The sequence below is a fragment of the Odocoileus virginianus genome, chromosome 30 (assembly GCF_023699985.2).
Source record: "Odocoileus virginianus isolate 20LAN1187 ecotype Illinois chromosome 30, Ovbor_1.2, whole genome shotgun sequence".
Classification (NCBI taxonomy): domain Eukaryota; kingdom Metazoa; phylum Chordata; class Mammalia; order Artiodactyla; family Cervidae; genus Odocoileus; species Odocoileus virginianus.
Genome location: NC_069703.1, coordinates 4,655,516 through 4,680,202, shown reverse-complemented (window position 1 = coordinate 4,680,202; position 24,687 = coordinate 4,655,516). Strand labels below are relative to the sequence as shown.

Genomic DNA, 24,687 nt, shown 5'->3' with positions numbered 1-24,687 from the left:
AGGAAAATTGAGAAGCACTCCAATAAGGCAAATGATACTATTATGTATTCAATTCTTCATTTTTAAAAAAAGATTGGATAGGACCCATGAAAAAGTACTACAGTCTCCAGAATTTAGAGTTAGACAAGAGACTTGGCTAAAATAGAATCAAAACTAGATTTATAATTCAAAAGAATACCTTTCTTAAAGCTGGTTATCTGCCCAGAAAGCTTTTCTTGTGGCTCCTTCAGCTAATCAAAGATAAAGTCTCAGAAGACATATATCTAAATGCTTCCTTCCTTTTGTCATTTTCCCAGCACATTCAGTCTCAGACAGTTTGACAAATAAGGTCAGAGTTTGAACTTGTGCATGCTGATCATTAATTCCTCAGAAAGAAAATTGCTGATCAAGTGGGAGTGTCTCTACAGTTTCCATGGGGTTGAAACTAGGGCATTTTGGTTTCTGATATGAAATGAGAAAGGAAACCTCAGCAAATAGCATTGAAAAGTTTTTCATTTCCTTTGGAAGAGATCATTTAGAAGTGTCACAATATCTCTTGTTTTCTCTTTGTGTAGCTTTTCTTCTTGACTACCATTGAGAAATCTGGTTTCTTTACTTTTAGGCTTCAATAGCAGGATAAGCAACTCTTATCAGAACAACTCTCATTAGTGGAGTGTATTAATATAATTTGCTTGATGTTTTATGTTTAAATCAGCCAGGTTTCAACTTGGCAGTGGTAAAGATCATGACTTGGATTAGAGGTTGGCCAAGATTTTCTGAAAGGACCCACAGTGAATATTGCAGGCTTTGAGGCCATATGGGTTCTGTGGCACCTACTCAACTTTGCTTTTATGGCAAGAAAGCAGGCCCAGACAATGCATAAATGAAGGAATGTGGCTGTGTTCCAAAAAACTGTAAGCCTGAAATTTGAATTTCATATAATGTTCACATGTCATAAAATATTCTTTTAATTTTTTTAACCATGGAAAAATGTAAAAATCATTCTGAGCCTGGAGACTGTAGAAAAACAGGTGGTGGACCTGATTCAGCATTTGGGGAGTAGCCTGTTGACCTCTGGCTTAAAAGTCACACCAAGCCACACTCTTCCCTGGAGCTGCTATAAAAAGGCAAACCAGAAGGCCCCAAACCAGATGTAAATAGTTAAATAGTAATTTGGGGCTACTGGCACATTGCACTGCTTAGACTTGTCCTCGGGAATCCTCAAAAGACTGACTGACTGAATGGTGGCTTCTCAAAGTTTTCCCAAAAGTACTAATGGTGAGAATCACAGGGGAGGTCTCGGGGGGTACAGGTACACAGTGAAGCTGCCCAGCCTCAAAAAGGAAATTTTTTTCTAGTTCTGTCTTTTGTCTTAAATGTTGTTGTGAATTTGGCATTCTATTCATAATCTGTTTTCCCCTCAATTTTCTAAAAGTAAAGCTAATGCTCCAGTAAAGCTAACAGGCAAAGTCTGTTTACACAAAGCCCTGTTCTTCCAAGGATATGGTAGCTGAATCTGAGAAACCAAAGAGGCAGGTTTTAGCACTACCATACTAAAAAAAAGTCCCATTATTTCATGACAAATAGATGGGGAAACAATGGAAGCAGTGAGAGACTATTTTTTGGGGGCTCCAAAATCACTGCAGATGGTGACTGCAGCCATGAAATTAAAGGACACTTGCTCCTTGGAAGAAAAGCTATGACCAACCTAGACACCATATTAAAAAGCAGAGACATTACTTTGCCAACAAAGGTCTGTCTAGTCAAAGCTATGGTTTTTCCAGTAGTCATGTATGGATATGAGAGTTGGACTGTGAAGAAAGCTGAGTGCTGAAGAATTGAATTGATGTTTTAGAACTGTGGTGTTGGAGCAGACTTTTGAGAGTCCCTTGGACTGCAAAGAGCTCCAGCCAGTCGATCCTCAAGGAAATCAGTCCTGAATATTCATTGGAAGGATTGATGCTGAAGCTGAAACTCCAATACTTTGGCCACCTGATGTGAAGAACCGACTCATTTGAAAAGACTCTGATGCTGTGAAAGATTGAAGGCAGGAGGAGAAGGGGATGACAGAGGATGAGATGGTTGAATGGCATCACTGGCACGATGGGCACAAGTTTGAGTAGGCTCTGGGAGCTGATGATGGACAGGGAAGCCTGGAGTGCTGCAGTCCACGAGGTCGCAAAGAGTCAGACACGACTGAGTGACTGAATTGAACCGAGACTAAAAAAAAAAAAAATTGGTTGCAGAATTCCATATAGTTAAATAGTTTCACCAGGAATAATTGTTATAAAAGTACACTGCTACAATATGAACTTGTTTCATTTATGATTTTCTGTGAAAAGGGGAAAAGCTAAATAAAGTTATTAATACATAAAAGCAAGGTTTCAGAATGAAAAGAATTTAGGAAAATAGCAATATCAAATCCACTGAAATGGACAACCCCCTTCATGGACCACAGTCTCGTTGTGGTGAAGGAGTTTGCTAACTCAATGAAGCTATGAGCCATGCCCTGCAGGGCCATCCAAGAGGGACAAATTGTACTGGAGAGTTCTGACAAAACATGTTCCACTGGAGGAGGGAATGGCAAATTACTCCAGTATTCTTAGCTTGAGAACCCTGTGAACATGAACAGTATGAAAAGGCAAAAAGATATGACACTGGAAGACGAGCTCCTTAGGTTGGCAGGTGTCCACTATACTACTGAGGAAGAGCAGAGGGCTATTACTAATAGCTCCAGAAAGAATGAAGTGGCTGGGCCAAAGCAGAAACAATGCTCAAGTGTGCAGGTGTCTGCTGGTGAAAGTAAAGTCCGATGCTATAAAGAACAATACGGCATAGGAACTTGGAATGTTAGGTCTATGAATCAAGGTAAATTGAATGTGGTCAAATAGGAGATGGCAAGAGAGAACATTGACATTTTAGGAATCAGTGAACTAAAATGGAAAGGAATGGAAAATTTAATTCAGATGATCATTATACCTTCTACTGAGGTCAAGAATTCCTTAGAAGAAATGGAGTAGCCCTCATAGTACAACAAAAGTGTCCAAAATGCACCTGCATTTTAGGTGCAATCTCAAAAACGACCGAATGATCTTGGTTCATTTCCAAGGCAAACCATTCAACATCACAGTATTGCTTTCAAATTGTGGTGCTGGAGAAGACTCTTGAGAATCCCTTGGGCTGCAAGGAGATCAAACCAGTTAATCCTAATGGAAATCCACCCTGAATGTTCATTGGAAGGACTGCTGCTGAAGCTGAAGCTCGAATACTTTAGCTACCTGATGCAAAGAGCCAACTCATTGGAAAAGACCTGATGCTGGGAAAGATTGAGGGCAGGAGGAGAAGGGGATGGCAAGGGATGAGATGGTTCAATAGCATCACCAAATCAATGAACACGAATTTGAGCAAATTCCTGGAAAGAGTGAAGGACAGGGAAGCCTGGCATGCTGCAGTCCATGGGGTCACAAAGAGTCAGATACGACTTAGCAACGGAACACACGCACACACACACACATGTGACACCAGGATGATGACAGAGAAGGTAAAAGCAGAACACAATTCTTATGAGAACATGCATATTTAAATTAGCAAGTGCCTCTGGAAGTTTTTGGCTTTCATATTCTTTCTTTTACATCCTGCTACCCTCGTGTGAATCTTCTCTTCTCCTCTGCTACCCTCCTCCTGCCCCACCAAAGATTTAGTAAGATTTACCAATTGACATATTTATGTTTTTTTCTCCCAAGGTAACTGCTGTCTTAAAAGTCCAAACTAAAATCTGAAATCAGTTTTGATACACTTCTAAAAGACTTTTTTCTGACTCTTTTAATGTAAGCACTTCATATACTCTTCTAAGAATATAGCCCAAAATTGTACCCTGAAGCTGACAATAGTCTTATATCCTGGTGAGTTACCATGACAACCCTCAGATTAGCTTCTGAAAAACAGAAACAAGAGTTCCACCCTATTTCCATCACTGTATTATACAGCTCCATCCTACCCTTTGGGTCCTATAAGGAGAAGATCGGTGCTAATTCTCCTGCTTCAAGTGACTTCTTTGAAGAGATGAGAGTGGGGGAAGAGGCTATGCTTTCCTTGAATGATTCCAGCCAAGTAAGGAAGCCCTGCCAAAATCCTGGCATCAGCAATTTGCTTTGGAAGGCAGTTTTGATTTGGCTTTTTGGGTTTTTTGTTTTTTTTTTTAACCTTTTCCTCTTTTTAATGTGGTGATTATGGTTACACACCTAGAGGAGTTATGTTTTATAAAATGGAACACCTCACCTCACAGCTTTACAAAACCCACCAAGGACCCACTTTGGAAAGTTGTTGTTTTACCTTGAGAAGAGTCTGGAAACTGACCCATTACAGCAGCTCCAAGTTTTGGCTTTATTTGTATACTAACCAGATTGTCACCCTGGAGAAGGAAATGGCAACCCACTCCAGTACTCTTGCCTGGGAAATCCCATGGCCAGAGGAGATAGGAGGACTACAGTCCATGGGGTCACAAAGAGTCAGATACGACTGAGTGACTGAACAGTCGTGTCCAACTCTTTGCGACCCCATGAACCGCAGCACGCCAGGCCTCCCTGTTCATCACCAACTCCTGGAGTCCACCCAAACCCATGTCCATTGAGTTGGTGATGCCATCCAACTATGTCACCCTCTGTCGGCCCCTTCTCTTCCTGCCCTCAATCTTTCCCAGCATCAGGGTCTTTTCAAATGAGTCAGCTCTCTGCATCAGGTAGCCTAAATATTGGAGTTTCAGCTTCAACATTAGTCCCTCCAATGAACAGCCAGGACTAATCTCCTTTAGGATGGACTGGTTGGATCTCCTTGCAGTCCAAGCGACTCTCAAGAGTCTTGAGAGTCTTGAGTGACTAAACAACACAACATATAATAGTATTAGTTTTTTATCCTTGGGGAAATGATGTTTTAACAATTGGTTGTCCTCTCCAAAAAAGAAAAGAACACAAATCAGATTTTCAGTCAAAAACAATACATTGCCCTTCTCCTGTCCCCTTGAACTTCAAATCTTCAGTTAGCACATCTAGAAACATCTGGTAACTTAGAAGTCAAAGCATTTGGCCAATAAGATGATAAGCCAGAAACAGTTGATTTCTAGGCCAGTGTTCATGTTTAATTTATTATTTAAAAAAAAACAAGAATGAAATGCTAACCTTAGCTCTTTTAGAAGGCCTTTGGAATGAAGTACTAAATACTAAATACTAAGTCTTGTGCTCAGTCACGTCCAAATCTTTGGGGTCTCATGGACTGTAGCCCACCAGGCTCCTCTGTCCATGGAATTTTCCAAGCAAGAATACTGGAACTACTCCAGGGGATCTTCGCAAGCAGTTGATCCCAAGCCAAGGATCAAACCTGCATCTCTCCCGTCTCCTGCATTGGCAGGCGGTTTCCTTCATCACTAGCGCCACCTAGGAAGCCCTGGGCAGCCTGCACACATTTCATTTCAGGGCTCTGCTTCTTCAGTAGTGTCTGACTCTGTGTGACCCCATAGATGGCAGCCCACCAGTCTCCCCCGTCCCTGGGATTCTCCAGGCAAGAACACTGGAGTGGGTTGCCATTTTCTTCTACAATGCATGAAAGTGAAAAAAGTGAAGTCGCTCAATTGTGTCCAACTCTTAGCGACCCCATGGACTGCAGCCTACCAGACTCCTCCGTCCATGGGATTTTCCAGGCAAGAGTACTGGAGTGGGTCTTAGAGCGCTAGAGAGGTTGAAAATTAGGGATTCAAACAGTGAATTCCTAAACAGTGAATTTAGAGATTTAAAGCATCCTGGTCCGCTGAAATACTGCAGGAACTAGGGACCTGCTGACAAGTGGCCCTAACATTTCCCTCCATGTCATTCTTCAGGCTCTACATTCAGTGAGTGTCATGTCGGTGGCACGCTTCTTACATATCTGCCCTGCAGTCCTTGAAACCTCAATTGTTTGCGTTTCACAGTAAACGTGGGTTGTTTTCTTATTGATGGGTACCGTTTCTCCTACCTGAGACATTCTATGGGAACTTCCATGATGTACAGCTTTATTGCTCAACTCTATTTCCTGAAACCTGAATATTTTAGTATTAGCCATTGCAAACTGAAAAGTACTCCTGTTTATGGTAATTTTAAAAGAGGGAAAAGGGGTTTGAGAATTGAAACCTGAGTTGAAGAGAATGCATGTTAGTAAAAAGAAAGAAAACTTCAGAGGTAGAAGAAATTCCAGGCCTCTGGGCAGAATTTGGGTGGTGTCCTGAGAGAAACCACTGAGACTGTGTAATCAGTGTGAAGCTGCAAGAGGAGAGTTTAAGACTAGACCACCATAGGATTTAGAGAGGATTAAGAAATAGAAAGTTCTAGGACCCACAACAGATTTTCCAACCTGGGGATCCAGCAGAGGGACTGAGAAACCCCAGGGAATTTGACTTTGGAGGCCAATGGGAGACTGAGCCAGACTTGCCTAGTCCAGGAGTCTTGGCCTCAGGTCAAACAACAGGGAGGGAACACAGCCCCCCCATCAACAGAAAATTGGACTAAAGATTTACTGAGCATGGCCCCTCCCATCAGAGCAAGACCCAGTTTCCCCCACAGTCAGTCTCTGCCATCAGGAAGCTTTCATAAGCCTCTTATCCTTATTCATCAAGGGCAGACAGAATGAAAACCACAATCACAGAAAACTAACCAAACTGATCACACGGACCACAGCCTTGTCTAACTCAATGAAACTATGAACCATGCTGTGTGGGTTCACCCAAGACGGACAGATGGTAGAGAGGTCTGACAAAACATGGTCCACTGGAGAAGCGAATGGCAAATCACTTCAGTATCCTTGCCTTGAGAGCCCCATTAACCGCATGAAAAGGCAAAAAGATAGGACACTGACAGATGAACTCCCCAGGTTGGTAGATGCCCAATATGCTACTGGAGAAGAGTGGAAAACTAACTCCAGAAAGGATGAAGAGACAGAGTCAAAGGGAAAACAATGCCCAGTTGTGGATGTGACCTGTGATGGAAGTAAAGTCCAATGCTGTAAAAAACAACATTGCACAGGAACTTGGAATGTTAGGTCAGTGAATCAAGGTAAATTGGATGTGGTCAAACAGGAGACGGCAAGAGTGAACATTGACATTTTAGGAATCAGTGAATTAAAATGGATTGGAATAGGTGAATTTAATTCAGATGATCATTATATCTACTACTGTGGGCAAGAATCCTTTAGAAGAAATGGAGTAGCCCTCATAGTCAACAAAAGAGTCTGAAATGCAGTACTTGGGTGCAATCTCAAAAATAACAGAATGATCTCTGTTCATCTCTAAGGCAAACCATCCAATATCACAGTAATCCAAGTCTATGCCCCAACAGGAAAGCTGAAAAAGCTGAAGTTGAACGGTTCTATGATGAGCTACAAGACCTTGTAGAACTAATACCAAAAACACATGTCCTTTTCATCATAGGGGACAGGAATGCAAAAGTAGGAAGTCAAGAGATACTTGGAGTAACAGGCAAATTTGGCCTTGGAGTACAGAATGAAGCAGAGTAAAAGCTAACAGAGTTTTGCCAAGAGAACGCACTGGTCACAGCAAACACCCTCTTCCAACAACACAAGAGACAACTTTACACATGGACTTCACCAGATGGTCAGTATTGAAATCAGATTGATTATATGCTTTGTAGCTGAAGATGGAGAAGCTCTATACAGTCAGCAAAAATGAGGCCGGGAGCTGACTGTGGCACTCAGATTATGAACTCCTTATTGCCAAATTCAGACTGAAATTGAAGAAAGCAGTGAATACCACTAGACCCTTCAGGTATGAACTAAATCAAATCCCTTACAGTGATTATACAGTGAAAGTGACAAACAGATTCAAGGGATTAGATTAGATAGATGGAGTGCCTGAAGAATTATGGATGCAGGTTCATGACATTGTACAGGAGGCAATGACCAAGACCATCCCCAAGAAAAAGAAGGGCAAAAATGCAAAATGGTTGTCTGAGGAGGACTTACAAATAGCTGAGAAAAGAAGAGAAGCTAAAGGCAAAGGAGAAAAGGAAAGATATATCCATTTGAATGCAGAGTTCCGGAGAATAGCAAGGAGAGATAAGAAAACCTTCCTAAGTGATGAATGCAAAGAAATAGAGGAAAACAATAGAATAGGAAAGACTAGTGTTCCTTTGCCCACCAAGGGAACATTTCATGAAAAGATGGACACAAGAAAGGACAGCAAAGGTATGGACCTAACAGAAGCAGAAGATATTAAGAGGAGGTGGCAAGAATACACAGAAGAATTATACAAAAAAGATCTTAATGACCATGATGGAGTGATCACTCACCTAGAGCCAGATGTCCTGGAGTCCAAAGTCAAGTGCTTCTTAGGAAGCATCACTACAAACAAAGCTAGTGGAGGTGATGAAATTCCAGCTGAGCTATTTCATGTCCTAAAAGATGATCCTGTTAAAGTGCTGCACTCAATATGCCAGCAAATTTGGAAAACTCAGTAACGGCCACAGGACTGAAAAAAGGTCAGTTTTCATTCCAATCCCAAAGAAAGGCAGTGCCAAAGAATGTTCAAACTACTGCACAATTGCACTCATCTCACACACTAGCAAAGTAATGCTCAAAATTCTCCAAGTGAGGCTTCAACAGTTTGTGAACCGAGAACTTCCAGATGTTCAAGCTGGATTTAAAAAAGCAGAGGAACCAGAGATCAAATTGCCAACATCCACTGGATCATAGAAAAATCAAGAGTTCAGAAAAACTTCTGCTTCATTGGCTATGCCAACGCCTTTTTGTGGATCACAACAAACTGGATAATTCTTAAAGAGATGGGAATACCAGACACCTTACTTGCCTCCTGAGAAATCTGTAGGCAGTCAAGAAGCAACAGTCAGAACTGGACATGGAACAACAGACTGGTTCCAAATTGGGACAGGAGTACATCAAGGCTGTATATTGTCACTCTGCTTATTTAACTTATATGCAGAGTACATCATGAGAAATGCTGGGCTGGATGAAGCACAAGCTGGAATCAAGATTGCCAGGAAAAATATCAATAACCTCAGATATGCAGATGACACCACCCTTATGGTAGAAAGCAAAGAGAAACTGAAGATCTTCTTGATGAAAGTGAAAGAGGAGAATGAAAAAGCTAGCTTAAACCTCAACATTCAAAAAAGGAAGATCATGGCATCTGGTCCCATCACTTCATGGCAAATAGATGGGGAAACAATGGAAACAGTGAGAGACTTTATTTTGGGGGGCTCCAAAATCACTGCAGATGGTGACTACAGCCTTGAAATTACAAGACCCTTGCTCCTTTGAAGAAAGGCTATGACTAAGCTACACAACATACTAAAAAGCAGGGACATTACTTTGCCAAGAAAGGTCCATCTAGTCAAAGCTATGGTTTTTCCAGTAGTCATGTAAGGGTGTGAGATTTGGACCATAAATAAAGCTGAGCGCCAATGAATTGGTGGCTTTGAAATGTGGTGTTGGAGAAAACTCTTGAGACTCCCTTGGATTGCAAGAGGATCAAACTAGTCCATCCTAAAGGAAATCAGTCCTGAATATTCACTGGAAACACTGATGCTGATTGGCCACCTGTTGTGAAGAACTGACTGGTTAGAAAAGAACCTGATGCTGGGAAAGATTGAATGTGGGATAAGAAGGGGATGATATAAGATGAGATGACTTGATGGTATCACTGATTCAATGGATATGAGTTTGAGCAAGCTCTGGGAGCTGGTAATGGACAGGGAGGCCTGGCATGCTACAGTCCATGGGGTCTCAAAGAGTTGGACAAAACTGAGTGACTGAACTGACTGACTGAAGAAATAGCCTAGTTGGCTATATTGAGTAGGATAACTAAGAACAATCTAGAACCTAAAATTTTTTAATTCTTAAAATTATTTTATGACAAAGCAACTGAAGGATTGTGATCAGGGACCAAAGATGCTAAAACAAGCCACCACCACTCATGCCAATAGAAGAAAACAAAACTCAAGATTCACATTATTTGGAAGAAGACAACCTCACTGAATCTTGGTAGAACTGAGACTCTGAAACCCTATAAGTATCCATCGTTGTTGATGTGGCACAGATATTAGGTTTATTTAGTCTGCTTTGCTTCTGTGGATAGTAGGATAACCCTCAGGGCTTCTGTAAGGCTCTTCCTGACCTCTATTTCCTGGACACTATTTCTCCTTAATATTTTACTCTTCTTTTTAAAATATATTTTATTTTTATTTACTTAATGTATTTACTTGTCTGTGCCAGGTTGTGGCATGAAGGATCCAGTTTCCTGACCAGGGATCAAACCCAGGCCCCCCTGCACTAGGAACAGAGTCCCAGCCACTGGACCACTAGGGAAGGCCCAAGGTTTTAACCTTCTAAGTCACGTATTTTCTAAGAGAGAAGTTTTCAAAAATCTAAACTTGGGATTGGCCTCCTACATTTGGGAGCTGAGGATGTTTCAGGTTGACAAAGGGTTTGCATCCACATGAGTTAATTCACATTTTGAACTTTCCAGGAGCCTGGAGTCTGAGCTTCCATCTCAGGGAGCAGACACCTCCATACACTTTGCAGTTGGCATTGACCCAAAATGCCCACACATCTGTCTGAGCCTGAAAGTAATTTTCTTTTATTTTTAAAATTGTACCCTTGGCACAGCTAATCTGAAGGTGCAACATACAAAAAATAATCTGAAGAGCACAAAGCAATTCTAGCAAAAAATATTCATATAAGGCAGGAATTGAAAAACTGTTACACATCTTCTGAATTCAATATTAGTTCCCAGGAAACACAAAAACTGTAATAACCTTATTGTAGTCTTTGTATTATACAATTTGTATTTGTGTTATTTTTGATTATTCCACTTTTAATGTCAGCATAATAAAACTTGCACATGCTTTGAAAATATTTTAATGTGTATATTTTACATTATATGGAAATTTATCTGCATTTTTTCCATTGTCTATTCTTTCCAAACTTGATGTTAATTTACTATTCCATTTCATTAGTTCATAAGTGTTTGGTAAATCAAATCACACCTTCTAATTGATAGACTTAGAACAGGAAAATTTTTTATTGTTGTTTTGTCCCTTGATTTTTCTGAATATATTCCCTCATCACATTATTTAAGTATTTTGGGATTAATGATCAACTCAAAGAGATAAGTCATGCCAGCAGTACATCTTTTTCATTACAATTTTATGTATCTCACTGATTTAACAATTTTCTGATCAGCCTGACAATCTTTGCTGATCAAACTGCTTATTTACTGACTAAATTACACACAAGCTCCAATCTATTTATCTGGCTATTAACAAGGATTGTGGTGTGTTTGCTGTGCAAATTACCATGATGTTATGAACAATCAGTATACATATGCACCACTATTTGTGGATTCAAAATTATTTCATGGTAAGAATTTAACAGATTTTGTTGTTGTTTCCTTTTTCTTGATTTGAGAAGTTTATCAGGTGAAGGGATTGAGAACATCCAGCCCCAAATATGCCACTTTGGCATATTGATTATTTTGAGCTGAAAGTACTTGAGAAACAGCAGATGTATGAAGACTATTGGACCTCCCCCTTTCTACCTAAAAGCAGTTTGCAAAATTTCCAATGAGAAAGGAGCCGTCTGTGTATCAGGAAGAGAACATTTTTATCACCGGACTGGGAGTTATGGCTGAATTGGACCTGTACAAGCTTCCTAATAACCTTTATCTTCCACTAATTTCATTTAATTTCTAGTCACTGTCCCACAAGTTACTGCCCCTAGACCAAGCCCCATAATTTACTGTTTTTTGTATTAAAAGGCATATAAGCTTTGGGGCCTGATGGCTTTTTCAGGTCTTTATTTTCCATCTGAAGACTCCTATAAATGTAAAAAAAAAATTAAATAAATGTGTATGTTTTTCTTCTGTTAATCTGTCTTATGTCAGTTTAATTCTTAGGCCAGCCACAGAACTAAGACGGTGAAAGAAGAAATTTTCCTCCCAGATGAAGCAAAGTACACATACACACACACATGAATTCTTCTGCACTTTTGCATAATACATTATATGATATTGCCTGATAACTGTGTTATACATCCAATCTTCTACATCATCCTAGAGTCTCAGAATTGAAGGAAATCTTGAGAGACAGGAGGTAAGGGGGCAGGGCACAATCTTTAAAAGAATAATATAACTGTTTGAGGTTGAGACCGATTAGACCCAAGATGACGGAAGGTTTGACTTTCAGTAGACCTCGATCATGACTATACTTCCACTGTAAAACACTAGCACACGCTAAATGGCACACCCACAGGTGCTGTGATAGCTCCAAGTTCAGTTCAGTTCAGTCACTCAGTCATGTCCCACTTGGGATCCCATGAACTGCAGCATTCCAGGCTCCTCTGTCCATGATAGCTCCAAGGCCAACCATAAAAGGTCGAAAAGTGGGCAGTGGTCAATTCCTGGAAATCCCCACCCCTTCCCCCCAATAGTTGGAATAATCCTCTCACTCTAAAATTACCCAGCTCATAAAAATGAACTAGCATCACTGACTCGATGGACATGAATGTGAGCAAACCCCAGGAGATAGAGGAGGACCGGGAAGCCTGGCGTGCTGCAGTCCATGGGATCTCAAAGAATCAGACACAACTTAGCAACTGAACAACAACAAAACTAACCACCCCATATTTCAGGGCCCCTGTTTATGGAATGTGTATCTTCCAAGGCTTCTTGCCTTCTGAGAGGATGATCCACATTCTGTCTGTGGAGTGTTTATCTCTCTCTATAAACCAACTTCCTACCTAGCACTTTTCCTCTCTGAGTTCTTTCTGCACTGACACAAAGAACCGGTTCAAGTCTCAGTCTGAATTTTGGCTGGGTTCCAGTTCCATCTAGGTTTCAAGTCTCAACCTAAGACCAGTTTCAAAATCAAATTTGTAATCTTTGTATTGTTTGGTTCTTCAAAATTATAATGACAGTAGGACTATACTATTGATTCATTAATACCTAGATGAACATTTAAACTGTTTAGAAAGATGCAAAGAACTAGTCACTTGAGTTTTGTTACTCCTTATAACCTCCTTTGAGAAACACAGATCAATTTAAAGCCTCAAATGAAATAATTCCCTGTGTATACAACAAACATCAATAATTTAACTTTCTATGTGCTAAACATCATGTAGCTGGGAAGAGTTAATTTTGACTCCAGGCTAAGGCTTAAGCCCTGTTTTTGCCATTTTTGTTATTACAATCATACATAATGGCCCGCCTCAGAGCATCCTGTCCCCTCTGCCTGACCTTAAACCAAAGTGCTTTGTTTAGCTCCCAGGGAGGTAATCTGACCCTGCCCACCTGTGAATGACTGTAAGGCGAGAAAACTAACACACACCCCTGACTGAGACTTGCCATTCTAGGAGATATCTGCAAGAATTAAATGGTCTTTCTACTTTGTTTCCTTACCTCTCCATATCTCCAATCCATATAGGAACCTGGCACCCAGGCCTCAAAAAGATGGTTACTTTGAGACATTAGTCTGCCATCTTTTCAGTCAGTTGTCTTTCCAGATAAAGTCATATCCCTTACTTCAACACGTCATCCCTGGGATTTATTGGCCTCTCAAGTGAGGAGCAGAGAGCTTGGACTCAGTAGCATTCACTATAGTTAATAGTTCCTGGATTTGCTACTCTGCTAAGAATATGCAAAAGAAGATTGGAAGAGAAAAGGAAAAAGGTATAAGAACCTCAAAATCAAAGGTGGCAAAATTTCTGCTTGGATATAGTCAGTTTCTAACATGTAGAAATTCAGATTTATGTCTTCGACAAAATATTTTACTAATACCCTGGAAGTACTCTGCCATCGTCGAATCTTGGTTGAGGGCCGTACCCAAAGACATCAAATTTAAACTTTTAAGTAGTAAGGAAATACACAAGCAGGTTACTGAGGGTTATTATCCTTTCCAAGGCCTTAGGTCAGTCGCTCAGTTGAGTCCGACTCTGCGACCCCTAGGACTGTAGCCTGCTAGGCTCCTCTGTTCATGGGGTTATCCAGGTAAGAATACTGGAGTGGGTTGCCATTTCCTCCTCCAGGGGGTCTTCTTGACCCAGGGATCGAACCTGGGTCTCCCACATTGCAGGCAGATTCCTTACCATCTGAGCCTCCAGGGAAGTCCTTGGTAATGTCTTAAATGTGAAGTGGGTTGAACGTAAGACTTACCCTGGCAACAGCTTTTCAAGATACTCTAGGTTCAAAAAGAAAGGAGGTATTTCTTCTCTGCCTTAAATAAATTTTCTTCTATCCTTTTTAGGTTGGTCAAAACTGTCTCAGTCTGCCTCAGTCCAAAGTTTTCCTGAGGAGGTCTTTTGGGTGGAGTTTGCTATTCCTAAATAGTATAACAATAGCTCCCCATCAATCCTACTTCACTGCATATTCAAGCTTTTGTGATTTTTATAGCCTGTTAATTCTCTTTGGTTTCCTCAGCACAGATACTTCCAAACTGCATTTTATAATTTTATGAAACTCTACAGGACTTTGTCTTTGTGTTTGAGATATATCCCACCTCATTACTTAGACCTTTGAAGTGACCAGTCTCAGGACTTTGGCATGCTGTTTTCACTGCAAAGTGAACAAATCTAAGAAGACAGTGCTGGTTCTGTGGGTTCTCCCCTTCAGGTGTGGTTCCCCCATGTTCAGGAATGGTCTTTTCTTTCTTCGTGTCTGCATACTCCTTAAGTAAACACTACTGATGTGTGAAGGTGCCAGGAACAGGAGAGTGGAATCCTAATCTTTTACTTCTGTTGTAGGTACTTAGTTCTTAAGGACAGGAAGGGGTGAGGCAGGGAGAGATTTATCTTTTAGTCTCAGGTAAAACTGAAAACCTCAGGAAGAAGTTCAGAATCTTTGTAGAATATACATCATCATCATCATCATCATCAACAACAATGGTATTGGAACTGATAATAACATATCTACTGTGGCCCAGGCTTTGTACTAACCATGAATTATCTCAGCTAATTCTCTGAACAACCCTACAAAGTGGGGGCTGTTACCATCTAAGTTTAGAAAGGAGAAAACTACAGCTTGCTCTGGGAGTAAGTTTGTAGTACCACATCATAATTAAAACACAGACTGACTCCTTAGTTCCCGCTCTGAAGCACTCACCATCTAAAACTGTGCCTGCTGAGCAATTGATTTTTAGAGACAAAAGCAGTCCTAGATGTCTAGTGTCTCCTTGAATTGGAAGGATTACTATGGCCACAGTGTATATCTTATTTATTAATGTTTTAAAAAATTACCTATTACTCAGCCCTAAATAATGACTTGCGCCATTTGTGACGACAAGGCTGGACCTGGAGGGTCCTGTGCTAAGGGAGATAAGTCAGACAAAGACAAGCACTGTTTAGACATAAATACTGAGCAACTGGTTGATTGCCAAGGTGGGAGGAGGAGCTGGGGAGGGTGGGTGAAATAGCTGAAGGGGATGGAGAGCTACAGACTTTCAGCTATAAATAGAGAAGTCACAAGTATAAGGTAAGTGCGGGGAATAGAGTCAACAATTCTGAAGTAATTTTGTTACTGTGACAGGTAGTTACTGGACTTTTTGATTGTTGGATCTCTATATTGCACACCTGAAACTAACATAATGTTGTATATCAATTGTATTTCATTAAACAAATAAATAAAAAGAGTAGCGCAAGCAAAACAAAATTATCTATTTCCTAATTCCCTGACCTGATTGATACTGATAATAAATCAAGAGTATCAGATAATTTATCATTTGCTTACTTAATGGAAAATATGTTATAAGGAAAGTTTGTACTGGTGATCATTTTCACAGAAAAGTTATTTTTACCAAGTATTTATTGTTCTATGGAAGAAGGGGAAAACTTTGGTTTTTGACAGTTACCATTTCTGTTTCAGTTTTATACATTTACAGGAATATTAGTCAAGAAAGTCTAATCAATTTATTGTGTCAGACAGTCTTCTGCATCTAAAACTTGTTTTTGCTCTAGAATGCATTCTGCTAAAAAAGGATTTTTCTAATTATTGTTGGTTTTCTCAGATCTCCCACTAATATCTTCTGCACATCTGCTCATCAAGTTGCATAGATTTCCAAATGGGATTAGCAGTCTTAACAACTTTGCTATTAGCTATACCAATAACATCCTTTAAGGGTGATTTGCTTATCTTCTGCTTTAGCAAATGCTTTACTGTTTTAGTATCATTTGGTATGCAAAACAATCTGAAATTTGCATCTGAAACATATTGGTTTCTTATTTTTTAAAAAGATACAAAAATAATTAATGATAAAAATAAATGCCTGAAGAAATTTAATTTTACTGTATTTATCCCATTTACTGGAATATTGTAAAGAAAGAAGTCATATGTCTTTCTAAAACATTTATACCCATGAATATATCATTTAAATTGTATACATATATTTAGTAGTATATGCATATATATTCAGAGAAGGTCTTAAAGAATCTGGGAAAGATTTGGTGGGAAAGTTGACAAATCACTTTTCTGTGGCATAAAAATATATAACTTCCCTCAAGAATTGAAGGACTAATTTTGAGATAAGGTGTGCTTTTTTTCAAGAAAATATCTTCTCACTTCTAATAAACTGTCATCCTCACAATAACACAGAAAATAGGATAGTTGCTGAACTTTTCCACTTCAAATAGTTTCCTCTTTCAATATATAGAACTATTTAAAAAAAGACTGAGAACATTACTTTCTAAAATGCGTGGAGAGGGAGGTGGGAGGGGGGACTGGGATGGGGAATACATGTAAATCCATGGCTAATTCATATCAATGTATAACAAAAACTACTGTAATGATGTAAAGTAATTAGCCTCCAACTAATAAAAATTAAAAAAAAAATAAAATAAATAAATAAATAAATAAAATAAAATGCTTTTGTTATTTGACATCTTACATCATTTTTTCATATCCTTTTCCATTTTAGTTTATTACCGGATATTTAATATAGTTCCCTGTGCTATACAGTAGGACTTTGTCATTTATCCTTTCTGAATATGAGAGTTTGCATTTGCTAATCCCAAACTCCCAGTCCAATCCTCCCCCACTCTCCGCCTCCCCCGCCCTGACTACCACAATTCTGTCCTTTATGTCTGTGAATCTGTTTCATAGTTAAGTTCATTTGTGTCATATTTTAGGTTCCACATATAAGTGATACCATACAACATTTGCTCTTCTCTTTCTTACTTTTTTTTTGGCCACTCCACACAGCATATAAGATCTTAGTTCTCGGACCAAGGATCAAATGCGTTCTCCCTGTGCTGGACCACTGGAGAAGTCTTATCTTTCTCTTTCTGACTCACTTTTCTTAGTAAGATAATCTCTGTGCATCCATATAGTTGCAAATGGCATTATTTCATTCTTTTTATGGTTGAGTAATATTCCACTGTATACACATATACCATGTTTTCTTTATCCATTCATCTGGTGATGGACACTGAGGTTTCTTTCCATGTCTTGTTTATTGTAAATAGTGCTGCTGTGTCATAGGGGTGCATTTATCTTTTCAAATTATAGTTTTGTCCAGATACATGCCCAGGATTACAATTGTAGGATCATATGGTAACTCTATTTTTATACACTTACATCTTTAGCATTTCTGTCATCTGTATCTACTTCAAAAAAAAGTAACATGACATTTTTTATACTAAGTGGAATTTAATTTGCTTTAAAATTTTTTTTGGGGGGGAGGGGAAGCAACAGGTACTCAGAGCATTGAATCTTTCAAGTATAGTTTCTTTTTCACTTTGAGGAGATGATCTTTTCACTCTTAAGTTTTTTCTTTTCTTCCTTCTTTCCTCCCTCCTTCCCTTTCTCCCTTCCTTCTTTTCTTTTTTCTTTCCTCAAACTTTCCTTCCTTCCTCTCTTCCCTCTTTCCTTTCTTTCTTTCCTTTTCTCTCCACTTTCTCTTTTTTTTGAAAGAAGGTGGCTTAAAAGAAGGCAATCACTGAGTCCTGAACCTGTTAAAGGATGTTAGTAGCTTTTAGTAAGACACTGGAGTCTTTTAGAAGCAATATGTAGCTTTATATTATTTTTGAGAGGAGGAATATTGCACATTTTGTTGACTTCAACACCAGGCTCATGACTAGATAACTATAAATTATTGAAAATCACAACTCTTGTTGGGAGACTAAATCAGTATCTAGAACATCAGGAGAATTGGGTAGTCCTAATGTTCACTTTGAACTCTACAGACATTGTGAGAGGGAGTAAATGCTCTTCACTGTGCAAAAAGGAGAAGTCCATCATCTCTCTTGTTTGATATCCTAATATGGTTAGAGGTCAAAACAGGAAGTGCCATTGTTAACAGGGAGAAACATGAAAGTTCTGTTCTTAAAAACACCTTGAACCTTCTTACCCAGGAGGACATTTTGAATGCAGGAACTTTGGGTGGGACCATACGATTTCCTGCATTATCTTCAATCAGTGTGGTAAAGTTTGTTTTTGTTTTAAAAATGCAGTTAAAGGAAAGATATTTGCCATTTCAGAGGAGAGCAACATTCAGTTCCTTTTAGAGTTTTATGAGCGTCTGTGATCATTTGTCATATGTGGCTAAAAAATGACCAGTACTGATGAAATACCATTTTATTTTTAGAGAAAAGCTTCAGCACACTTTCCCAAAATAATTTCTAAAAAAAAAAAAAAAAAATCTTTGCTTCCTTCCAGGAAGTTTTGTCTATGGCTAAATGTGGGTGCATATACTTTCGTGATAAAGACCATCATTTTACCTAAATATACTGATGCTAAAAGCCTTAAGAGCTACAGACTCTGGAACTAGTGAAGTAGAATTCCATTTCCTAGGTTCCTTGTGCCAAATATTGTCATTCTTTTAACACTTATTGGCTTGAAATAATAGTTTAAACAAAGATGAAAATGTCATAAACCTAAAAAATAAAAGTAAAGAAGGAAATATTGTGGTAAGTAGATGTTTCAGTCTCTAAACTTTCATCTTCAATCTTCCAAATTTTCTCCTAGACCATGTCTGATGGTAAGCAAATATTCTAAAACAAATCTAATCATTCAAAATAAGGATAGGCATATATTTTTTACAGGTAAATGAATCCAAGCCACTTTTTCTGTTTTCCTAATGAAATAAGACTATTTCAAACAAATATTATATAATCAATTGAGGGAGCATTTTCAGCTCAGATGCTTAAGTAGAAGTTTGTCTTTATTGGTAAGTCATCATCGTACTAAAAATACTGTTTAATACACTACAGAATATGTATATTTATAGCTGATTTAGATTATTGTACAGCAGAAACCAACACACATTGTAAAGCAATTACCCTCCAATTAAAAATAAATTTTAAAAGATTAAAAAACTAAAAAAATACAGTACAGAATAGAAGACAAAATCCCCAGATAATGGACCAGGCAACTAAGATAAAACTTGTCTCTAAACAAACTCAGATCCAGTTAGTAACTTGACCATTATATGTATTTTTCTTTGTGGTCTTAAAATACATTGAGTTCAGAGTTCCTTATGCATTTATTTCTTCATACAACCTGTAGAAAAAAGCTTTCTGATCTACCCAGTGTAGAATATGACACTTCCTGCCTTAATGAAAAATAAAGATCATTTTGCAAAACTATTGAACTAGTCTAAGAACAGGGGATGTTGTACCAAATCTCATAATCCAGTAATCAATTAGAACCTTCTTTAGTTTTTTTCTACCATCAAAATGTGGAAGAGGTGAAGTTGTAGGACCTGAATGAAACTCACAAGAGCTCTCTTTATTTCATATGTGTTATTGAAACAGAATTTGCTTAAAATTACATTTTTTAATATGTAAAAAACAAGAGAAGCAGCAAGAATGATTACATTAAAAGAGGGTAAGGGGGTAATCCCAGAGTCTCCATGTTTCAGAGTCTGATGTGGTCACAGGGCTATTTAGCTTAGCCCCTCACCTTTTCTCTTTCCAAGATCATGATGCTTCTGTTCACTTTTTGTTTTACAAGGTGAGTTGAACATTTAATGCTTTTTTAAAATTTCTTAATGCAGTAGGAATTTTGAAATAGATGGGAATTGAAAAGGGGGAAAACACTCAAATGCAGGATAAAAGACTGATTTTTAAGTAGATTCTTAAAAATTGTGGGATTCTTATAGGGAGAAATAAAAAATCTTAAAAATTTTTAAATTTAAAATATTTTACAGTTTACAAAACACTTCAAGTAAAATTATTTTATTTGAATGCTCAATATGGGAAGATTAGGATTATAGCATGAGTTTACTGGCAGAGCTGTGACCACACATCTTGTTTCCTAGTCTAAGACTCTGTATTCTCTCTCACTTGCCTTTCTCCCTCTCTTTCTCTCTTTCTCTTTCCCATTCTGCCAACCTCCCGTGATTGATTCTGAAACTTACTTTATGGATGTTTAACAACATAAAAAATTAAAAGCTTTTTGAGGGCAAATTTAGCGTTCTATTTTGCATCTCTAGTATCTAACCCAACATAAGTACTCATCTAAATGCTTGTTTAATGAATGAATGAAATAAAATAAGAAAATTGAAACAGAATGCCTTTTCAAGTAGTAAATAAGAAAAGGAAAATAAAAGAACAATATTATAGATTTTAGACAACTATTCAGAATATCAAGTATTGTATTAGACACTATCTTTTTATCTGTCATCTATTTTGTTAGTCTTATTCAAGACAATACAATTTATTATATGTTATTATTTATAAATTTTCAGGTTACTAAGTCACAATTATAATTTAGAAAAATTGGTCCTGTTTTGTTTACAAAATGGAAGTCAGAATTCATTCTTTAGTAATATAAAGTTCATTGGAATACAACAAATAAAAATGGTCATACTTACCTATCACATCTGGGAGAATAAAAGATTGTGATCATTAACTCATATTTACAAATATTTTTCTTATTTAGTCACTCATATTTTCTTTATACATATTACAGGTTTAAAGCATCGACTGATCATTATCATATTTTTCCATCAGTATGGCTTATCCATGACTAGATTTCAACTGACCAGGCTAAAATAAAAAAGTTTCTCTCATATAGCTTTTCCTACCTGCATGTCTAGATAAAGAGCCTAGATGTGAGGACATTTATTTTAGTTCTACAAAGTCTATAGGTAAATATTTGTGTATGTGACTTGGAAAAGAATTTAGAGGAAGAAGTAATTTATTATTTATATAAGACTAGTTACTGGCTTCACATATCACCCAGATACACCAAGAAAAAAGAATCTCAAACAATATACAAATTTTACAAAGCCAAATCTACACAGCCAATAAAGATGAAATACCCAGGATCTGATTGAGATTCTTAGATTCATTCCAAAAAGAAAATAAAAAATGGCCCAAGCTTCAATTTTGCCAACTTAATTACTGCTGTCAAGAAACACTGCATGATGCCATCTAGTGACAAATAATCAACATGATTAATCACTTAGAAATGACGGGTCAAGGAGGTGAAATTCCCAGGATTTTAGATGTAAAGGGGGAAAATCCATCTGAAAGAATTACATTTGGTAGATTAGTTTTGTTTCTCCAGGTGTATGAAAATGTATCACTGATCTGCAGCATGGGAATTTTTATGTGGAAATCCTATATTGTCACCTACCTCCAAATCTGCACTTCCACCTCCTCGGCTTCTGCCCTTCACCATCCAGTCTGCAGCTGAACTTAGAAGCGAGGGGTGCTGTCCACGTCGCAGCCCCCGGCCCCGTGACAGGTGGTGGAGGTGGAGCCCTTTAGAAAGCAGTCTCAACAAATGTTTTGCTTTGTTTTGTTTTTAAAAAAAGTGCTTCAAAAAAGGGAACCAAGATGATTCCTGAAACAATCTGTGCCCAATTAAAAATAATAACAACAATAATAAATAAACTGTTGAAAGTTCAAAGGGTAAAACTAAAATAGGGACCAGAGGAAATCATCTGTTTTTCTCAGCCAAAGACGAGGATCCAACGCTACACTGTTTCTTGTACCAAGTCCTCACAGAAAATGCCAGAGACCTCTCTCTCTGAAAGGCTGTATGCAGCATTATGCCCTCAGGAAATTAATTTTCTCCAACATTTCTCATCTTTTGTAAACATATGGCATAGATTTTTATTTTAAAGAGAAAGACCAATGATCTGTCAACTGTGGGATTCTCACAGTCCAATAGTTTCTTTTCGGTTAATTTTTTACAGCTAGATTAACCAGTGCTGCTGCCATAGACATAAGAAAACAAGACATTTTGCTGTGTTCACATATATCTGATTAAAGCTCAATAGGAAAATTTTGGGTGCCTTGGAAAAATATCAAATTAAAAAATCTTGGTGAAAAAAAAGCTTATCAAAATCTCCAGCTTCAAGTGTGTTTAGTTGTTTTCGTTTCATTGTTGCCTACATGCTGTGATTGGAGCACAATGTGTGGAAATTGCATAACCATCATTTCCACAAATCAAAGCTCTTGAGAAATGGGAAGGCTGTGCAGGAGCCGCTGCATGAAATGTCGATGAAAAAAAAAATTCAGCCTTTATGTCTAAAGTCTCCTTTTCAACTATTGTTTAGTTGTAACTGTCCCTGGGCTTCATTTTGCTTTTAAACTAAAATCAGAATTAACCATGGGTGAAATAACAGTTTTTAAAAAGTGTTCTCTCTGAATTTGTTATATTTTCCCTGAGTTCAAGTTTCTTTTATTATTTTTGATATCTTGGACTAGTCTAGGCCATGGCTTCTTAATTCGAATACTAGAACTGTTGAGAAGGCATTCAGTGGAATCGCTAAGTCTCAGAGAGAAGTGTGGATACTCTCAGCCCAGTCTATTCCAGGTTTATGGGAGCTAGGGAGAGTCCTTTCTCTAATTTGTTCACAGTTAAAATAGTAACCAGTCAGATTGTTATTTGGGTCTAAAGAAGCCTGAATGCATTATAAGAAAGGGAAGAACAACTTCTCTCTCCAGCTTCCAGTATCCCTCTTTTGCTCCAGCACAGAGGTTTGGTTGTACTACCCTGATAACCACATGCTTCTTGCCTCAGATGCTAATAAGAGCATCTTACTACATATGCTAATAAGAGCAATTAAGAATATCAACAAAAATATTGAGGAAAACAAAAGGTCTAGCTATTATTTCAATGATGTAAAAAAATTTTTTTTTCTTTTAAAAAAAAGGAGTTACCCCAAATGAATTAAAAAAAAAAAAATTCTTTGAATGGTTATTTAGAGTGAGAAAAATAAGATAGACATTTGTGTGATTAAAACAAGATTTGACATTGCTACACTACCTAAAGTTGGCTTCCCTGGTGGCTTAGACTATAAAGAATCTGCCTGCCAATGCAGGACACCTAGGTTCAATCCTTGGGTTGGAAAGATCCCCTGAAGAGGGGAATGACAACCTGCTCTAGTATTCTGGCCTGAAGAATTCCATGGACAGAGGAGCCTTGCGGGCTACAGTTCACGGGGTCACAGAGTCAGAGATGACTGAATGACCATCATTTTCACTTTCTTGCCTCAGAGCCACCCACAAGCACCTATGAGAACTTGGAAATTTCCCCTTCGGCAGCAATCACATCTGAGCTAGTCTGGGAATGGGTGGGAATCTCTAACATCCTTTTAGAAATCAGGAGATGAAAATGGTAATTTACTTAAAAGTGAAATGCCATTGTGTTGGGAGAAATTCTACTAGGGTGTTTTGTTAGCCCTTTCAATGTGCAAACTCATTTTGAGGAAGTTCGTCTGCAAGAAAGGCATAAAATGTAGCTGTGCATTCACACTTTTCAGCACCTGAGATATACCGAGCATAAATATCTTTTTAGGTTCTGGATTTTTGATCAAAGTTTGTTTTCTTGTGTAAAGTTTCTGCTTGAAGAATGTTTCAGTGTTCTTCAAAGTAAATTTCCAAGATTATAAGGCTAAAACAGTGATTAAAACAGAAGTCTGTGATCAGTCACCCAGTTGAACTTTGAATCATGGTGGCAGTTTTCTTTTATCTTTAAATTTGGTGCCATTTTCTTCCTAACATTTTCACCCCTGGGATTTTTCTGGTTAGAGATGTATATAATTTCCTTTCTGCCCACATTCCCTTCTAAAAGAAACTGTCCCCACCCACAGACCCTGCTGAACAGATGGGCCAAGTCACCCGTGATTACATCAGATGACCCTATTCCTTGGGGTCTAAGAGTTGAGGACCAGCTTATGGAGGCCTATGATGTGTGCCCATCTATACATTAGACTAAGCCAATTGGATGATATCATTTGAGAATTTTAAACTATGTTGAAAAAGTTATACATGGGTGATGTAAATTGGATTTGCAAATCACAGGTATTTGGTTTGGGAGTTGTTCCAGAACAAGCCTCAGCCACGTGTAAATCAAATTTATGAGGGATTCCAAATTTAAAAAACTTTGTATATAGAGCCAGACTAAGAGAGTGACATCGAATAGATATGCAGAGAGAAGGTGCTAACAAGAGCTGTGTTTGACATTTGTAAGATCCCTCCTTGTCATCCAGGCCTTGTTCTACTTTCTAAATAAACAGTTTTCCAGCATGGTTTGGGGTGGATTTGCCCAGTTGCAGGGTTAATTTCTGACTGTTTTAAGCCAATCAGCAATATAACATACTCCTGCCCAGGTGATTGGTTCAGAGTAGGCAGGTGAACAAATTAGAGACAAGTGAGGTCAAGGAGACAGTTGCAGGCCCTTTTTGGGGGGAAGTTTCTTCTCTCTAATCCATG

The 24,687-nt window shown here is 38.3% G+C and overlaps 1 protein-coding gene across 1 annotated transcript in view; it reads right to left on the bottom strand.

Moving 5' to 3' along the window:
- SLC39A10 (solute carrier family 39 member 10) overlaps window positions 1-21,703 on the bottom strand; it is a 139,624-nt gene extending 117,921 nt beyond the window's left edge. Inside the window, exon 1 of the mRNA XM_070458475.1 lies at window positions 21,599-21,703. The gene's annotated coding sequence lies outside the window, so the exon portion shown is untranslated. The remainder of the gene's footprint in view (window positions 1-21,598) is intronic.
- Window positions 21,704-24,687: the final 2,984 nt, after the last annotated feature.